The sequence below is a fragment of the Olea europaea genome, unplaced genomic scaffold, assembly GCF_002742605.1.
Source record: "Olea europaea var. sylvestris unplaced genomic scaffold, O_europaea_v1 scaffold4485, whole genome shotgun sequence".
NCBI classification, from domain to species: domain Eukaryota; kingdom Viridiplantae; phylum Streptophyta; class Magnoliopsida; order Lamiales; family Oleaceae; genus Olea; species Olea europaea.
This window is the reverse complement of record NW_019262792.1, coordinates 8,693-14,960: the sequence shown is the minus strand read 5'-3', so window position 1 is coordinate 14,960 and position 6,268 is coordinate 8,693.

Genomic DNA, 6,268 nt, shown 5'->3' with positions numbered 1-6,268 from the left:
TCGGAAGTCTAATGTACTTAATGAGTTGTACTAGACCAGACATAGCCTACACAGTCAGTAAACTGAGTAGATACACGAGTAATCTAGGAGCTGATCACTGGAAATGAATTGTAAGAGTACTAAGGTACTTAAAATATACTCGTGACTATGGACTACATTATACTAGATATCCAGCAGTCATTGAAGGATACAGTGATGCTAATTGGATATCTAATATAAAAGACTCAAAATCCACCAGTGGATATATGTTCACATTGGGTGGTGCTGCCATATCGTGGAAATCCTCTAAGCAAACGGTTATAACCAGATCTACGATGGAATCTGAGTTTATAACTCTAGATAAATGTGGTGAAGAGGCTGAATGGTTGCACAACTTCTTAGAGGATATTCCAAGATGGTCAAAACTTGTACCAGCAATTTGCATATATTGTGACAGTCAATCGGCAATAGGAAGGGCACAGAGTAACATATATAATGGTAAGTCTAGACATATACGTCGTAGGCACAATACCATAAGACAACTATTCTCAATTGGAGTTATCATTATTGACTATATAAGGTCAAAAGATAACATTGTGGATCCGCTAACCAAAGGGTTAAATAGAGAGTTAGTTATGAAATCATCGAAAGGAACGTGACTTAAGCACTTGAAAGAATAAGTCATTACAAAGGAAAACCCAATCTAGTTGACTGGAGATCCTAAGATCTATGTTCAAACCTAACTGTAAAGACTTGATAAAATCACTGTGGGGGTATTACGTCATGTCCATTCCTATGATGTAACAGTGATGCCCGTAAGGTTAAGGTTAAGCAATGGGCTTTTGATGATTCTTATGCGTCGTAAATCGAGTCAAGTAATGAGGGTTACTTGTAATAAGAAATCACCTATGTGAGAGAGAAGTGGGGCCGCTTCTAAGAGAATTGTGTGGGGCTCAATTCTTAAGAACTCTCATAGAACTAGGCATATGTTCATGGCCAAAACGAAGATAATAATTAGAACTGGATTGTGTTAGGAAGAATCCTGTATGAGGTATATCATCATTTACACAAATGACAAAACAGTTCAAGGACATCGCGTCTACTGGTCAGCCAGTAAAGTAAATATGCTTTCACATGGGAAAGTTCAAAGGGTAACACCTACCTATCCTATGCAGGATTCAACCGCTGAACTTTATCACCGAGTCTTGTGTCTCACGTTTCATGTCTCTCCCAATTTTCATTCATGTGGAGGACTGCTGGAAAAAATTGAGTGAGCGGCTCACTTTTGGCACAATTTTTTATGGGACCCGTTGGTCCAATGTGGAATATCAAAGTTGATATGTATTCTCCTCCGCGAAACATCGATTTCATGTATTTATTTGCCAAAAATGAAGCTCAGGTGAATGAGAAATTGGAGCTCAAAGTTGGTCATTGGAAGTTGGTTTTGTGAAAAAAATGCATTTATCCCACATAGGAAAACTAAGGAAACTAAACCACTTTATATATGGCTATACTTTGGAGATGTGTAATCATGTGTAATATAGAGGCTCTCTCCACGTGCGCGCGCAGGGAGGGTGCAAATCACGAACCGAAATGACCTTCGGACCTTGAACTTGGGTGCGGGCGCGACCTGCGCACACGAATGTTAGACCGAACAAGGCAAAAATGGCCCCATCGGAGAGCCCACGTTTTGCCAATTTTTTTCTCTAATGACTTTTGAGTTTCTAAACTGCAGAAACTCCCAATATTTATTGCTAGAACTGAAAAGATGAAACTCCAGTGGTTAATGTCGTAACTTCGATGACTCCAATGGATAGGACTGAGTCTATATAAGGGACGCTCACTCCAACAGTTCAATACACGAACGAAAATTTCTCTCTGCATACGAAAATTTTCTTCCCAGTTTTCCACGCAGTGTCATTTTTGCCAGTTCCATACAGTGTAGTTTCTGTTCCCTTCCAGTTCGCCGGAATACGACCACGGTGCTCGGATTCTGCTTATTACCGTTGTATCCTGGGAGACAGCCGCTCGAACTGAACCTCCAGCACCTACGGTAAGGGGGCGAAACTGTCTTAAGAAAACTATGCACGCACAGGCCTCGGTTTGAAATCTGTTGCAGTTTGTGTTTCTTTCTACAAATTTATTTCGTTGCAATTTGTGTAGTTTCTTTGCAGATTCAGTTTATCCTTGCAGTTTCAGTTTCCATTTATTTCTGCAGATTATTTTCGCATTACTATTTAATTCATGCAGTTTGTAGTTCCCTAATGTGCAGCTTCCAGATTCATCGTTTACAGTTTTAACCTACAGTTAACTTATATTTCTGATTTTATGTTGCTAAACATTTTTCTCCAGCCGTTGGAAAATTCTAAAACGAATTTTTTTTTGATAAATTGAAATCGTTTGCCTTGTGATTATTAATTTCAATAGTCGGCTATTACATTTGAATAAAGCTTATACAATTGGTTTCATCCACTAACGACTTGTTTTCCTACATTTAGAGTGTTAAATAAATGAAGAATTGTGCTCAATACATGATATACATCAGATGTTTAGATTTTATAATTTATCAGCAAGTTTGTGGTTGGAGGAAAAGAAAAATTTAAGGAAAAGCGAACATTAGGAAGGAAAATATCTTGACAATGGATTTCTTTATTTTACTTCTAGTAAAATTGGGCCACTTTTACCGCATGTTCCCAAAGGAACAGCTAAAATAAATTCGAATTAAATAAAAAGTATTTGGAAAAAATGATGCATATACCTAAAAATATAATTTTAAAAAAATACTTTGCAATTCAAAGAATATACCGTCCTTTGTTGCTTTTTTATTTAAAAGGTCATATTGTCTTCATATCATAAAATCTTTTGAAAGTTTACATGTCTTCATAGCATAAACTTATTTAAATGTCACCTTCTTTATTACAATTTTACATACTAAAGAGTATATTATGTATTCACAATATTTTAAAAATTATTAAACTTAAATGATTGAATTTTTGCAATAAAACCCGCCCCGAACAAGTTGGCAGGGCAGGACGGGGCACCTCGTGAAGGAAAAAAATTAAAAATAATTTAAAAATAATTTTATTTCTATACAATTCACCCGTTAAAAACTCATTTTGAATTTGTATTTTATTCTCTAATAATAACATTATTTGAAACTTTAGAAATGTAATAAAAAAATAAAAATTAAAAAATTAAATGGGGCAAAAAGTTTCAGGGACGGGGTTTGGGGGAAACGTGGTCCGCCCCGTTGCCATCACTATTTCAATCTAAAGAAAATAATAGCTATGGACCTAATTTAACTAACATTTAGTGCACCATTACATCTTGTGGAAAGTGGAAATTACAGGGATTAAGTGTTTTCAAAATCTTAAGTCGTAATTAAGAGTATCTAGATTTTTTTTATTGCAAAAATCAGATATAATCAAAATTTTAAATAATAATAATAAAATTATTTTATATATCCTTCCTACTACCATTTACCCTCCCAAATCCTAATTATTTACCAATCTCTTATTTATCTCTCTATACAATTGATTCTGTTCTCATTAAGCTCTTCTCTCTCTCTCTCTCTCTACAATCGATCATTTCACCAGCGATGAGGGGCCATGCACATGGTGTGGCACAGGCGATGCAACCGCACCATCATCGATCTCCTGTCATTTTCTGCCTCGCACCACAGCAGAAGCATGGCACGCTGCTATGCCATCTCTCTCTTACCTTACCACAGCAGAGAAGCTATGTTGCTGTAGTGCTAATTTGAGCCCCACACGCAACGGTACTTTCAGATCACCGCTCACAAATCATAGAACTCACATCTTCCTTCTCTCTCTTTTAGCGGCTTTGGTGGCAACAGGTAGAAGAAAGGTGACTCATGTGATTGTCCCGACAACGACATTTACACTTCTCTTAAATTCAACATGCAAGAGGAGGATTTTGATTACCCAAAATTCCAAGAGCTCTCTCTGCCCATTCGATCTGCCTTGTATGGCCGACTTGGTCACATTCCGTTGTTTACGCATGGTTCGGGTTGATAGTGGTTTAGATCTAAGATAGGAGTTGTGTTGTCATGTGGTTTGGGGGGGTGATTCGAGATCGCTGTTGTTCGTGTGAAACCCACGAGATCATTGATGAGTAATAAATTTGATGAGATGAGAGTATCGTCCCACAAGAAATAAAATTTAGTAGAGTGTACTAGTGTTTAATTAGATTCAAGGTAAACAAACAAATTTGATTTGTAGTTTGATGATTATTATAAATTAATCTACTAAATGCTTGTAAAATGTGAATTTAATATGTGTATGGGATGATTCTATTGGATTACGAATCCACCTATTACTATGTACTCCAGTTCTCAATTATGTAGCTAGTTTCATTCCTGCATTATTGACAATCGATAATTCTATTATAATTAATTTTCTTTTCCAAGACATATTAAATCTATCCTATCATGACCCGATTCTATTCTTAGTCCGAATTCAAATGAATAGAGCACATTCAATTTCATAATTATCTTAAAGATTGTATACATGATAAATATTATGTTACTTGTACATAAAAATTGTACATAAGGGATTACATAAAATAGAGGAAAAAATTTGGATGAAAAAGTTGACCGTTTTTAAAATTGTCAAATGATAGAATGACATATGACATTATGTAACCTATTATGTAAAATTTGGTGTACATGTAGCAAGGTCCTGCATGATAAACATTATTACTACTATTTATTGCACCCGTGTTAATCAAGCAGTGTCTAAATTTATTGTGAACCTCTCAATACTACAACAAGCAATTATATATTCAATTGGTGATCAAGTAGTCAAATAATAAAAGTAAGCATGAAGATTAATCAAGAATTGCAAGAATTTAATTAATCTACTTGTTTTGAATTAAAAATAAATAATAAAATATTTCATCTTTATCCAATACATGAGAAGAATTAGCCTAACATACTATTGAAATTAAACACAAAAAAGGAAGGACATCACTGAAAATCGACGAAATTAATTCCACAATTTTTTTCTCGGCTTCCGTACGCGTGAGTGTTTTTCTTCAACCTTGGCCGGTTGTTCTCTTCTCAAAGCCAGCCATTGTTAGTAGAGGTGGGCAAAACCAGACCGAACCCGTTCAAACTGCCCTTTGTTGTTTTTAAGTGGGTTCAGTTCTTTGATTGTGTAGGTGGGTTGGGCTGTGGGTTAACTCATAAAAACCTACCCAACCCGTCTTTTTTTTTTTAAAAAAAAAAGGGAAAGAGAAATAAATTGCCTAAACGTAAAATCCCTATTTTTAAGATTTAGAGTTTCATAAACAAGAATCCCATTATAATTTCTAATAGACAAATTTTTATATCGAATTTCTCAAATCACAATGTATAACTCAAGATTTCGATTGGGTATTTTCGTAATCTCTATCTCTTAGGATAATTAAGTATTGTACTGGTTTACAAAAGTATCTTGTAGAATGGTTATATGAACTATGAACATAAATGTTGAAGAAAAAATAAATTTTAAGCTTTTATATAGAGGCTTGATCTAACTTCTAAATAAATCGATTTCTCACATTTCAAATAAGTTTGTGAAGCATAATTTGCTTGTTATTGCCTAAAACTATTAAAGATTTGAGATAAATAATAAGTACGAAGTTAAATTTGAAAAAAAAAAAATTGGCAACCAGCAGAACCATCTGTTTTACTTTTTGGTTTGACATCAATTTAATAAGTATCATTGTCTGTTGTGGAAACTTGTTTTGTTAATTTAGGTCTGACGATGAGCCTGTAGATCCAAAGTAGGAACTTGAAGAGCGATGCAAGGCACCATGTATGCAACCACTCAAAGAATATCTAGTGATTTTGACTAAATGAAAATAAACCTTCCTTTTTTGTTTTCTCCAATTTAATGTATGCTTCTCCATTTTTCAAGTTTCCTGCCTTTTGTGTTCTTTTCACCTGATACTTTGTATTGCTAAAGCCTAAATGAAATGTTCGATATATTTTACATTTTTTAGTTTTTTGTTCGCACTTCTTTTTGTTTGATTATATGGTAATAAATTACAATTTGTCCAACCCGACCAACACAATCCAATCCGACCGATACTTGATTGGGTTGGGTTGGATTTCAACATTTACTTGGGTTGGATTGGTTTGATTTTAGATCAAATCGATCATGTTGGGTTGAGGCAAAAATCGACCCAACTCAACCCACGCCCACCACTAATTGTTAATTGTAAAATCTCCTTCGAGACTTGTTATCAAATCGATCATGTTGGATCGGGGCAAAAACCGACTCAA